We start from the raw sequence: 14,419 nt of genomic DNA on the forward strand, positions 1-14,419 counted from the left end.
GTAACGGACCAGTGTGATATCTTGTGGAAGGGAAAAGTGATCAAAATCTCTCAGAATAGGATTATGACACAAAGCTGGACAGTTGATATGCACCTGAGGTAGGACAGTAAAGGTATATTCCTGGCCTTGCCAGCAGAAGGCAGATTGCTTCTGGTGGGCCTTATGGACAGGAATGGAGAAAAAGACATTTGCCAAGTCAATGGCTGCATACCAGATACCAGGAGATGTGTTAATTTGCTCAGTCAATGAAACCACATCTGGTACAGCAGCTGCAATTGGAGTCACCACTTGGTTAAGCTTATGATAATCCACTGTCATTCTTCAAGATCCATCTGTCTTCTGCTCAGGCCAAATAGGAGAGTTGAACTGGGATGAGGTGGGAATCACGACACCTGCATCTTTCAAGTCCTTGATGGCAGCACTAATCTCCACAATCCCTCCAGAGACACGAACTTGTTTTTGGTTTACTATTTTTCTAGCTAAAGCCAGCTCTAATGGCATCCATTTGGCCTTTCCCACCATAATAGCCTTCATCCTACCAGTCAGGGAGCCAATGTGGGGGTTCTTCCAGTTGTTAAGTATGTCTATGCGAATTGTGCATTCTAGCAATGGGGAAATGACCATAGGATGAGTCCGGGGACCCACTGGGACCCATTGTAAGTTGGACCTGAGCTAAAACTTCATTAATTACCTGATCTCCATAAGCCCCTACTTTAACTGGAGGACCACAATGACGTTTTGAGTCTCCTGAAATCAGCATCAGCTCAGAGTCAGTGGCCAGCAGTCCCCAAAATGTCTGATCATTTCCCTTTCCCCAATGCACAGTTACCCTCGTAAAAGGTTGGAAGTTTCCTTGGGGAAGAATGGAAGAAAGATTAACAGCATAAATTATCAGTAGTGTAGTGAGGTCCTTCCTCAAAGGGACCTGGCCTCTCCCTCACTCAAGGGGTTACGGGTCTCTAAACTGGCTCAAGTCTGGACATTGATTGAGGGGCAGTGGCTCTGTTTTTATCATTTAAATTAGCCTTTTGTTCATTTGACCTGGAAGTTTTCTTCTTATATAAATTAAGCAGGAATGCAGTAAGGTTCCTATCAATTTCACTTCTAGGAACACCATGATTAATTAGCCAATGACAGAACTCTACATGAGTCAGACTATTCTGCCTGCTGCTTTGCCTCTGCTGTCCATTATGATAGCCATACCCAACTTGTCTTTGATGTTTGAGTGCCGCCACTTGGCCCTGCCACCTCGGGATCTGATTATTCCCATTGTATTTAAATTTTGTAGTTGGGTGACTGTAGTTCCTACCGGTAGAGCTGACATACAGAGAAGAGTAATTTTAGGGCTCTTCAAAGATGAAGGTGCTGCCCTCACAAATCTATTTTGCAAAGCATTGGTCAAGGGTAAATTTTCTAGACCCTCCCAGCTGGGATGAGTAGGTCTAAAGTGACTAATTCACTCTACCATTCCAATCTCCCTAAGCCTTTGGATCCCTTCCTCTACATTAAACCAAGAGAGATCAGGCATTTCCAGTTGGCTTACAGTGGGCTATTTTTTAATCCATATTTCAGCTAACCAAGCAAATAAGCTATTAGAACCTCTTTTAACTCCCCAAGCCCCAACATTAAATGCAGAATCCCTACTTAGTGGGCTGAAATCAATAAATTCAGCCTGATTTAACTCTATGTTACTTCCACCAATAAACCACACCCTTAATATTCATTCTCATGCCTATTCTCTAGATTTCTGCTTATATAAATTAGAAAACGTAAGCAGTTCTTTTCAAGTGTACCACCCCTCCTCATGGGTCACACTCTCAACCTCACCTCTAGGGGCCCACCAGGACTTTAGTCTACTTATAAATTTAGAAGCAAACAGTGGTGTTGAGGAGAATCAACATTATCTTGCCTGAAGAGAATCAACATTATCTTGCCTGGCAACTGCCTTGAGGGAGGCCATCACTGTTGTCCTAGGCAGCGCAGGGTTTATCTCCTCAGACAAAGGCGGAAATATTGATGGCAGCATGGGTCGTGGGTTGGGGAGGGGATTATGCCACTACTGGGGATGGAAAAGCTGTTTCTTCTCACAAAAAAGGTTCATCAGAGTTTAAAAGCTCAGTGTCCCAGCTTCATCAGGGTCTTCCCACACATCCCCATTCCAAGTTGCAGAGTCCCATTCTTTTCCAATCAATATCCTCACTTTAACAGTGGACACCTGGTGAGGCTGTGCATGCGCCTTTTGTTGCAGGTCAGCCACTCGCATGATAAGAGCTTGGGTTGGTTTTTCCACAATTTCAGCTTTTTCTCTACAGGAGATAAGACTCTCACTCAGGGCAATCTTAGCAGATTTGAGACTCTGTATCTGCTTCTGAAACCAGGAGTTAGAATCCCTGAGTTCATATTTTCTTTCATCACTTTGTCCAGTGAACTTAGGAGCAACCAACAAGCTTCATATTATGTTCCTTGGTTCTGCATATATTGTCAAAGGTGTTATGTACGGAGTCACTAAACTCCTTGCCTCTTATGAGCAGTGAATCAAGAGTGTCAAATGCATTTATTTTGCATAACTCTCTAAACAATTCATGCCAAAGACTATCAGTGTTCTCCATACTATTTGAAATAGAGGTCAGGGCCAGGCACAGTGGCTCACACCTGTAATCCCAGCACTTTGGGAGGCCGAGGTGGGCAGATCACAAGGTCAGGAGATCAAGACCATTCTGGCTAACACGGTGAAACACCGTCCCTACTAAAAATACAAAAAATTAGCGAGGCATGGTGGTGGGCACCTGTAGTCCCAGCTACTCGGGAGGCTGAGGCAGGGGAATGGCATGAACCTGGGAGGCGGAGCTTGCAGTGAGCAGAGATCACGCCACTGCACTCCAGCCTGGGTGACAGAGTGAGACTCTGTCCCAAAAAAATAAAAAATTAAAAAATAAAATAAAATAAAATAAGTAGAGATCTGGAGTGGTGGCTCATGCCTGTAATCCCAGCACTTAACTCCTCACAAGGTCAGGAGTTCAAGACGCGCCTAGACAACATGGTGAAATCCTGTCTCTACTAAAAGTACAAAATTAGCCGGGTATGGTGGCACGCACCTGTAGTCCCAGCTACTTGGGAGGTGGTTCATGAGTTTATTAAGAAGTATTAAACTCACACAACCACAAGGTCCCACAAGGTTGTCTGCAGGCAAGGAAGCCAGTCTGAGTCCCAACATTGAAGAACTTTAAGTCCAATGTACAAGGGCAGGAAGCATCCAGCATGGGAGAAAGATGTAGGCTGGGAAGCTAGGCCAGTCTAGTCTTTTCACGTTATTCTGCCTGCTTTATATCCTAGCTGTGCTGATAGCTGATTAGATGGTGCCCACCCAGATTAAGGGTGAATCTGCCTTTCCCAGACCACTAAATCAAATTTTAATATCCTTTGGCAACACCTTCACAGACACACCCAGGATCAATACTTTGCATCTTTCAATCCAATCAAGTTGACACTCAGTATTAACCATCACAACTTCCAATTTTGATATTTCAAATAGTACTCTGCATTTCATAAACTGCTTTTTATATATATTCTGACACTTTAAGAATTTCATACCATAGAAATTAATCTTATCAAATAATAATTCTTATGCTCAACATCACTAATCATCACAGAAATGCAAAGCAAAACCACAATAAGAGTTCATCTTACTGGAGTCAGAATGGCTGTTATTGAAAAGTCAAAAAGAAAAAACAAAAAAAACGAAAAAACAAAAAACAGATGTTGGCAAGGATGTGGAGAAAAGGAAATTCTTAGACACTGCTGGAAGGAATGTAAACTAGTACAGCCACTAAGAAAAACAGTATGGATATTTTTCAAAAAACTAAAAGCAGAATTATCATTCAATTCAGCAATCCTGCTACTCGGTATCTACCCAAAAGAGAAGAAATTGGTATAACAAAGGGATACCTATACCCCATATTTATTGCAGCACTATTCACAAGAGCAAAGATATGGGATCAGCCTAGGTGTCCATCAAGGGATGAATGGATGAAGAAAACATAACATAAATACACAATGGAATATTCTTTAGCTATTAAAAAGAGAATAAAATCATGTCCTTTGCAGAAACATGGATGAAACTGGAGGTCATTATCTTCAGTGAAATAAACCATGCATAAAAAGTCAAGCATTGCATGTTATTGTAAGTAGCTTAACTCCAAAATGCATTTTAAAACATTTTTTCCCTTTTCTCTTTTCTTCCTATTCTCCATCTAACCTTGAAGCAAACTGCAGAAGCTTTTCTTCTTAACCTTAAAATAGACTTCATATCCCTCCCTTGCACACTGTATATTTCCTTCACATTTATCTAACTGTATGCTAGTATCTAATTATGTGCTTACTTAGATGTTCCGGTTGCTAATCTTGAAATACACAGACTAAGCCTGGAGACCTAGCCTGCAAAAAAGGCAGCTAGTCAACAACCCAGCCACTCTTGAGATGATGCCAGCAGGCACTTCAGGTGAACTGAAACCTAAGATAAGCCACCAAAACAAGACACACAGACCTTGTACTCAGCACAATTCCTGCATGCCTCATATAACAAGTTTCCATTTTTATTCCCTTGCCTTCTCCCCAGAAATTTCAAGTGGTTACTTTGGATGTAACTCTGGCCACTTTCACATTACTAGTTTTGATAAAGTCACTTTCTTCCTATGATACTTCACTCTTGTTATCTGGCTCTGCAAGTGCTGAGTGCCTGGACCTGCATTTGGTTACATTCTCTCTTTCTTTTTTTAATTATACTTTAAGTTCTAGGGTACATGTGCACAATGTGCAGGTTTGTTACATATGTATACATGTGCCATGTTGGTGTGCTGCACCCATTAACTCCTCATTTACATTCTCATGTGTATGTCGGCGTCAAAAAGATTTGAACACATGGAGGTGGAGAGTGGAAAAATAGATCATATATTGGGAAGCCTGAGTAGAGGGGAGGGGAAAGGATGAAAATAAATGTGCTAAAAGGCACAAACATACAGTAAGAAGGAATAAATTCAATGTTTGATAGCACAGCAGGTTGACTATACTTAAAAATAAATTGTACTTGGGCAATGATATCCTAAATAACCCCCCTTGATCACTATGCATTCAACTCATCTAAAAGTCTTCTCATGTACCACATAAATTTGTACAAATAAAAAAGGAAATAAAAAATTTTATCATTAAATTTAATCTTACTAATAGTTTTTAGCATTGAAGTGCAGAGCTTGAAAACTCACTTCCTGAAGGAGTATGGCTGCCAAAAGCAGACTAGATTGGTTTATGCAGAAATGAAGGAATTGCATGGCATTGAACTACTACAGTATCCCTCTTGAGTTTTCAAAATTATTTCTATTGTCAGATATTGATATTAAAAAAATTTGAGATGCTAAATATGTTGCCAGGTGTCCTAAGATACTATTTTCCTATTCACCACATCTAAAACATAATAAATGTAGGAATTTAGTAACTTATGATGAAAAACAGAGTGGCAACTGGAATAAGGTTCATTTCTTTTAAATTTAAATCTGTTGATCTCTATTTACAATTAATATACAGAAATAGATATTTATATATCAAGATGAAATAAACCAACATGTATAGCTGCATCACTGAATACTCTCCCATCTTTCAGCAATGGCTATATTCACACAATGCTCGCTTCTTAGCCAAAACAGATAAATTGCGAGGACTGTCCTTATACATAGAATCCAACTATAGTTTAGGAAAACACTAGCCTATAGGATGAAATACAATTCTATGATATAAAATGTCACAATAAATTTCTCTAGAAAAAAATCCATTTCTTTTAACAATGCAAATTTAAATATTTCTTTGTGTAACCCATTCTCTCAAAAAATCTCAAATTTTGTAAAGCATTAAGGAAATAAACTAAAAGTCATTTTCTCTGAAATAAATTGTATCTTAAACGAATGACCCACTGGTTAATTGACCAATTTGTTTCTAAAGCTCAAATGAATCAGATGTACCAGTGATAGGGTACAGGGCTAAAAATTAGCAGAACTTATTATTTTATATTATTATGTCTATTCTCAACTCTGCTCTTTGCTGCACTTTTTCTATCAATATGTAGATGGAGAGAGAAGATAAGTGACTCCAAACTTTTTCAATTTATATTTTAAGTGTTTGGGAAGCAGACACAGGAACTTCTGTTGCCCTAAGAACAGTGTAAATAATGACAATAACTATTGAAGGCAGAAATTCGGGAAATGTTATGGTTACACAATCCTCCCTGAGGCATGAAAATAGGGTCTGAAGGCAGGAAACATAAGGCGGATTCACACTTCAGCTATGACAGGAACTATCCTCTCCATTTGCATAGGGCGTTCCCTGAGTAAATGACTTTGTAACTTTACTTCATCCTCTTCATTTACATAGGGCATACACCAAGTAACCAATGGAAACCTCTACAGTGTATTAAATCCCCCCAGAATTCTGTACGGGGCCCTCGAGCCCCTATGCTTGGGCCCGCTCCCAAACTGTGGAGCTACTTTCATTTTCAATAAGTTTCTGCTTTTGTTGCTTCATTCTTTCCTTGCTTTGTTTGTATGTTTTGTCTGATTCTTTGTTCAAGACACCAAGAAGCTGGTCACCATCCACTGGTAACACTCCCCACGTGGTGTGAGTCAAGCAAAATCTCAGATAAATTTAGAGAGAGACTTTCATAAAACTTTATAAGCCAAATTTACTCTCCAAATTGTAACTCCATTTCAATGTAGTTACACTGAGTTGAAGCTAAAGGAAATAGCTCTCGGAATAACATTTAAGAAACACCTCATTGTTAATGATTTATCTTTGATCCTGGTGCCTCTTCACTTGCGTTACATTGGAATTTTATATTCTTTAGCATCTGATTGAAAGGAGGGGCCAGCTGGGCTTCCTGGGTCGAGTAGGGGCTCAGAAAGCTGTGAAACTCACTCATTTCCTGCATCAGGACTTACTTTGGTCCTGGATGAATAATATTGAAGACATATGCTTAAAATATCCCTAATATCAGAATTTGTGCATGTGTTTTCTTCCCCAAGAAAGCTATAAACAGCGAAAATTTTGCTGTAAGCTTCCCTGTGTCCTCTCTCCCTCTCTCTCTTCCCCCTCGCCTGAAACTAAAATGAATGTTAATTGCCCATTTGTCTGTGACCAGTGGACCTTATCTATGCTTCCAATTCCAATTCCTTGTAAACATACTTTGTAAAGTCCTGTGAGATCCTGTCTCCTTTGCCGCTGCAAGGTCATAAAGTAGATAAAACCTAAGTTGCAATTCCGGTTTTCCTCAAGATCTGAGACATGTTAATTGTCTTTATTTCTCACTCTGGTAACATCTGCCCACCTCACGTATTTCCTGCCTTAAAGAGTTTAAAAGGTGACTGAAGAATGTAACACTGGCTACCCGCTCAGGACCCCTTCCATGCTGTGGAAGCTTTGTACTGTCACTCTGCTCAATAAAGCCTATGGCTTTTTTTTCTCTTGGTCAGTGTCTCCATCATTCCCCATAGGCAGCCACCTCACCAATTATTTGGCATGGCTAAGGCAAGAACCTTTGGCATTACATGATGAGAAACAAATTCACTGTGCACTTTCTAAAAATTTCTGTCCAGTGAAACAGGACGCACTTATCCACAAGGTACGTGAAGCAAATTTACTAAGTACAGATAGCCAGCAAAGGACAACGGAAGCCTAGCGTTACCGGGGGTCCTTGCTCACAGAGCTTCCAGCGAGGTATGCAGTGGTCAGTGATAATGGAATCCTGGAAAGTAATCCCCTCACTCCAGGAACTAGTGTTCAGCTGGAAGAACTAATGGCCCTCACTCAGGCACTAGAATTAGGAGAAAGGAAAAGGGTAAATATATATACAGACTCTAAGTATGCTTACCTAGTCCTCCATGCCCATGCAGCAATATGGAGAGAAAGGGAATTCCTAACTTCTGAGGGAACACCTATCAAACATCAGGAAACCATCAGGAGATTATTATTGGCTGTACAGAAACCTAAAGAGGTGGCAGTCTTACTGCTGGGGTCATCAGAAAGGAAAGGAAAGGAAAATAGAAGGGAACTGCCAAGCGGATACTGAAGCCAAAAGAGCCACAAAGCAGGACCCTCCATTAGAAATGCTTATAGAAGGGCCCCTAGTATGGGGTAATCCCCTCTGGGAAACCAAGCCCCAATACTCAGGAGGAGAAATAGAATGGGGAACCTCATGAGGACATAGTTTTCTCCCCTCAGGATGGCTAGCCACCAAAGAAGGAAAAATCCTTTTGCCTGCAGGTAACCAATGAAAATTAGTTAAAACCCTTCAACATACCTTTCACTTAGGCATTGATAGCACTCATCAGATGGCCAAATTTTTATTTACTGGACCAGGCCTTTTCAAAACTATCAAGCAGATAGTCAGGACCTGTAAAGTGTGCCAAAGAAATAATCCCCTGCACTGCAAGCCATATATTTCAATCCCTGTATCTTTAACCTCCTTGTTAAGTTTGTCTCTTCCAGAATCGAAGATGTAAAACTACAAATCGTTCTTCAAATGGAGTCCAAGATGCAATCCATGACTAAGATCTACCACGGACCCTTGGACTGGCCTACTAGCCCATGCTCTGATGTTAATGACATCAAAGTCACCCCTCCTGAGGAAATCTCAACTGCACCACCCCACTACGCCCCAATTCAGCACGAAGCAGTTAAAGCGGTCATTGGCCAACCTCCCCAACAGCATTTGGGTTTGCCTGTTGAGAGGTGGGAATGACAGACAAGACTAGCTAGATTTCCTAGGCTGATTAAGAATCCCTAAGCCTAGCTGGGAAGGTGACCATTTCCACCTTTAAACACAGGGCTTGCAACTTAGCTCACACATGACCAATCAGATAGCAAGGAGAGCCCACTAAAATGCTCATTAGGCAACAACAGGAGGTAAAGAAATAGCCAATCATCTGTTGCCTGACAGCACAGTGGGAGGGACAAAGATCTGCATATAAACCCAGGCATTCCAGCCGGCAATGGCAACACCCTTTGGGTCCCCTCCCCTTGTATGGGAGCTCTGTTTTCATTCTATTTCACTCTATTAAATCTTGCAACTGCACTCTTCTGGTCCGTGTTTGTTACAGCTCGAGCTGAGCTTTCGCTTGCCGTCCACCACTGATGTTTTGCCACTGTCGCAGACCCGCCACTGACTTCCATTCTTCTCGATCCAGCAGGGTGTCCGCTGTGCTCCTGATCCAGCGAGGCGCCCATTGCCACTCCTGATCGGGCTAAAGGTTTGCCATTGTTCCTGCATGGCTAAGTGCCTGGGTTTGTCCTAATCGAGCTGAACACTAGTCACTGGGTTCCACGGTTCTCTTCCGTGACCCACAGCTTCTAATAGAGCTATAACACTCACCACATGGCCCAAGATTCCATTCCTTGGAATCCGTAAGGCCAAGAACCCCAGGTCAGAGAACACGAGACTTGCCACCATCTTGGAAGAGGCTCGCCACCATCTTGGAAGCTCTGTGAGCAAGGACCCCCAGTAACACTAGGACTCATTGTGAACTGGTCCTCCAGTGTTCAGAAAGCTGCCTAGGGTGGATGGAGTCTCAAATGTGTGTGCCCCACTTGCGCTGCCAGTGAGGGACTCCAAAAGGCAGCCTGTTCAGGGTTACATGCCTCATGAAAAATGTGACTCACTGGGTAAAGCTTTGAGGGATATCCTGCTTCTATGGGAGACAGGAACAAAGCCCAGCTGTCCTGGTCTTTTCTTCCCTATCTCAGGATAAGGGGATAGGGTGATAGGGTGAACTGTCCTGGGTAGTTCTTCCCTGTCTCAGGATATTTCATTTTTAGCACATTCTACAATTACTCTCAGAACTCTATACAAGTAGGCGAGGGGAGAGAAAGATGGTTGGCTAAGGCTATCCAGAGACCAACCAACATCTGAATTTACAGAAATCGTGGCACATAGATCCTTTCCTCATATCCAGCCTCCATAAGGCAGCAGGACACTGAGGCATGACATGAAAAGTCAAACAGAGAAACATGAAAAGCTATCTTTGTTCATTGGGCAAGGAAATACTGAAGGAAGAGTCAATTTTGTTTATTACAGAAGGAGAAGGAGCTGAAATATTGCTGAATTTTGGAATATCTATAATTGGAGTCTATATGCTTAACTGATGAGCCAAGGATATACTCTATATTATACCAAGTGCCATAAAAATTATTATAATAAAAATAACAACTTTTGAGCATAATGATATTTTATGTTAGGCCCTTGTAGCATTGTATAATAGAACAAGCACTGAGATAAAATGGGAGAACAGGTTCTATTACCAACCAAATCTTTTATTTTTTTATTATTTATTATTATTTTTTAAATATATATTTTAAGTTCCAGGATACATCTGCAGAAAGTGCAAGTTTGTTACATAGGTATACACATGCCATGGTGACTTGCTGCACCCAACAGCCTGTCACCTACATTAGGTGTTTCTCCTAATGCTGTCCTTCTCCTAGCCCCCCAACCCCCAAAAGGCCCTAGTGTGTGATGTTCCCCTCTGTGTGTCCATGTGTTCTCATTGTTCAACTCCCACTTGTGAATGAGAACATATGGTGTTTCGTTTTCTGTTTCTGTGTTAGCTTGCTAAGAATGATGGTTTCCAGCTTCATCAATGTCCCTGCAAAGGATATGAACTCATCCTTTGTTATGACTGCATAGTATTCCGCAGTTTATATGTGCCACATTTTCTTTATCCACTCTATCATTGATGGGTATTTGGGTTGGTTCCAAGTCTTTGCTGTTGTGAATAGTGCTGCAATAAATATAAGTGTACATGTGTCTTTATAGTAGAATGATGATTTGTAATCCTTTGGGTATATACTCAGTAAAGGGGTTGCTGGGTCAAATGGTATTTCTGGCTCTAGATCCTTGAGGAATCGCCATAGTGTCTTCCACAATGGTTGAACTAATTTGAATTCCCACCAACAGTGTAAAAGTGTTCCTATTTCTCCCCATCCTCTCCAGTATCTGTTGTTTCCTGACTTTTTAATGATCACCATTCTAACTGGTGTGAAATGGTATCTCATTATGATTTTGATTTCCATTTCTCTCATGACCAGTGATGGTGAACTTTTTTTCATGTATCTGTTGGCCACGTAAGTGTCTTCTTTTGAGAAGTGTCTGTTCATATCTTTTGGCCACTTTTTGATGAGGTTGTTTGTTTTTTTCTTGTAAATGTTTTTAAGTTCCTTGTAGATTCTGGATATTAGCCATTCATCAGATGGATACATGCAAAAATTTTCTCCCATTCTATAGGTTGCTTGTTCACTCTGATGATAGTTTCTTTTGCTGTGCAGAAGCTCTTTAATTAGATCCCATTTGTCAATTTTGGCTTTTGTTGCCATTGCTTTTGGTATAGCCAAGACAATCCTAAGCAAAAAGAACAAAGCTGGAGGTATCACGCTACCTGCCTTCAAACTATACTACAAGGCTACAGTAATCAAAACTGCATGGTACTAGTACCAAAACAGATATATAGACCAATTGAACAGAACAGAGGCCTCAGATATAATGCCACACATACGCAACCATCTGATCTTTGACAAATCTGACAAAAGCAAGTAATGGGGAAAGGATTCCCTATTTAATAAATGGTGTTTGGTAAACTGGCTAGCCACACGCAGAAACTGAAACTGGACCCCTTCCTTACATCTTATACAAAAATTAACTCAAGATTTATTAAAGACCTCAACGTAAGACCTAAAACCATAAAAACCCTAGAAGAAAACCTAGGCAGTACCATTCAGGACATAGGCATGGGCAAAGACTTCATGACTAAAATAGCAGCCTAATCTTAAACAGGCATATGACCTGGGAAAGTCAGTTAATCTTTATGGACTATATCCATACAATAAAATGAAGTCAGGAGAAAGACTGGGCAAACTCTGAGGTTTAAAGCTTAAAACATATAGCTCATTTTCCTTCTCCCTCACAGTTGGCACTCTATTTTACACTTTCTTTTCTCTGCTTGCATATTGGGAAATTATCAGAGCTTCATCACCGCATTTTCTCTATATTCATTTCCTCCTCATCCTGTACAATTTGAATTATGCCACTCCATTGAAACTGTATTCTTGATAGTGTTACCTGAATGTTTCCCCAGTATCCTCACATGCTCTTTATCCTGGGTTTCATAGGTATTTGAAAATTTTAATGATTAATTTTATTACATCCTATCCTTCCATTTATACATTTGTACCATTATATTATAAGTGGTTTTGACTGAACCTTCTATTACTTTCCTATATTACTCCCACATCTCCTAAAAAAGTGTGTGGGATATGTTTGTGGATTAATAATTATTTGCTGAAATGTCAGTGTTGTTGGACTTTGTGGGTCTTATTCTTTGGACCATTGGGTTTGAGTAGTACATTCAAAGCCCTAATAATAATATCAATATTATTTGGTTCATATAATATATATGTTCTTTACACTCTAAAAATGTTCTGTAGTTTATTCAATGTTACTAATATTGTGGATATTTGGAAAAAATATAAATTTTTTTTGTGTTAGATCACTAACTGTGATATCATGGTACTGCATATTTTGGCTTTTACTTGAGACACAAATATTCTCTTTTATTTAATATACAAAGAATCAAAGAAATACTTAGCTATATCAGTATCAGCAAATAAAAAAGAGACAATTGCCAATGTGCAAAAGAACAGCATAGACTTTAAATGTATTTATATGGTCAGGAATATATACTAATTAATTATCAGAAATTAGTGGAATATTATAATTTTAAAAGGTGATAACTGTCCAAGTAATATCAACTCTTTCATCTTTCACTCAACACATTCCTATCTACCTTTAGGAGGACAACAGGATGAGAGTTCGAATTAAGTATATTCAAACTGAATTTACATTAAGTAGAAAGAGTGATGGAGTTAAATTTAGAAACATAATCGTGTTAAATGTACATGCCAACCTCCTGTGGGGCAACATGGACAGCCAGAAAAGAAATAGAAAGGCTTTTGACTCACTCTCGTTTTCAGCGTGTAGCCTGGATCTTCATTCTGTACTCTAAAGGGTTAGTCACACTTGAGTCCTTTGAGAAGAATATGCCAAGAAGAAAGTACTTCAGACAGTATTTCTTAGGGGAAAGGTCGGTGAAGGTAAAAAAAAAAAAAAAAAAAAAGGAGAAGGAGCTGGTAAAAGCCTCCCAAAGTTGGGAATAAAGGAACAGCAAAGTGAATTTGGTAGGAAGAGCCTCAGACTGCAGTACAGCTTGGAGACAGTCTCACCCAGGCTGATGGGAGCTTCAGAGCCAAGTTGCTCATTAGAGGAGTCCACATTTGGCAGGAAGAGCCACACTTAGTGCCCCTGTGGTGCTCAGTCATTGGCTGGCAGCTGCTTGGGCATGTCTGGGCATGAACACTACAACGGATCTGAAGTTGCAGAAGTTGAAAACAACTTTTTTTCCCTTCAAATTTTATTTTAAAACCTACACCTGTAGAAGAGTTGAAAGAATCAGAAAACAAACAATATTAAACTGTTTATCAATTATTAACATCTTTTGACATTTTCTTTATCTCTTCTTGTATATTTTACTCTGAACAACAACAAAGAATCAAAACCTAAGTGTCATGCATGTCCGTGTGAAGAGACCACCAAACAGGCTTGGTGTGAGCAACAAGGCTGTTTATTTCACCTGGGTGCAGGCAGGCTGAGTCCAAAAAAGGAGTCAGCAAAGGGAGATAGGGGTGGGGCCATTTTATAGGATTTGGGTGGGTAGTGGAAAAGTACAGTCAAAGGGAGTTTTTCTCTTGTGGGCAGGGCCGGGGGTCACGAGGTGCTCAGTGGGGGAACTTCTGAGCCAGAAGAAGGACTTTCACAAGGTTAATTGCTCAGTTAAGGTGGGGCAGGAACAAATCACAATGGTGGAATGTTATCAGTTAAGGCAGGAATCCGCCATTTTCACTTCTTTTGTGATTCTTCACTTGCTTCAGGCCATCTGGATGTATACTTGCAGGTCACAGGAGATATGATGGCTTAGCTTGGGCTCAGAGGCCTGACACTAAGGATGCACTGAAGACCTTTGAAACGGAGCAGCAGGTTCTCTCAAAGGGCGTTGTGCATGGTGCACTCCCATGACAGCCACGCCGGAAAGTCACAGATTGAATATGTGGCAAACTAGTTCAGATCTGCTCTGCATAATGCCATCTCTATAAATTTGTAAAAGAAAATAATTCCATAGGGATGTGATGCAAATAATACTAGCACAGTCTGGGTGTATCATTAACAGGGAAATTGTTATATGGGCAGGGATAAAGCAGAGAATTCCTGCAAGATCTGCCTGTCATGTGACCAGATCTGGAAAGCACTGTACCTGTCAGACAACTAAACTGCTTGAAC

At 40.5% G+C, this 14,419-nt stretch overlaps 1 long non-coding RNA gene across 1 annotated transcript in view; it reads right to left on the reverse strand.

The window, feature by feature from the left end:
• Window positions 1-13,507, reverse strand: part of LOC134758310 (uncharacterized) — a 100,704-nt gene extending 87,197 nt beyond the window's left edge. The window contains exon 1 of the long non-coding RNA XR_010133360.1: window positions 13,048-13,507. This is a non-coding gene — a long non-coding RNA (uncharacterized lncRNA). The remainder of the gene's footprint in view (window positions 1-13,047) is intronic.
• Between the last annotated feature and the right edge of the window lie 912 nt (window positions 13,508-14,419).

Source organism: Gorilla gorilla, chromosome 3, assembly GCF_029281585.2.
Source record: "Gorilla gorilla gorilla isolate KB3781 chromosome 3, NHGRI_mGorGor1-v2.1_pri, whole genome shotgun sequence".
NCBI lineage: Eukaryota > Metazoa > Chordata > Mammalia > Primates > Hominidae > Gorilla > Gorilla gorilla.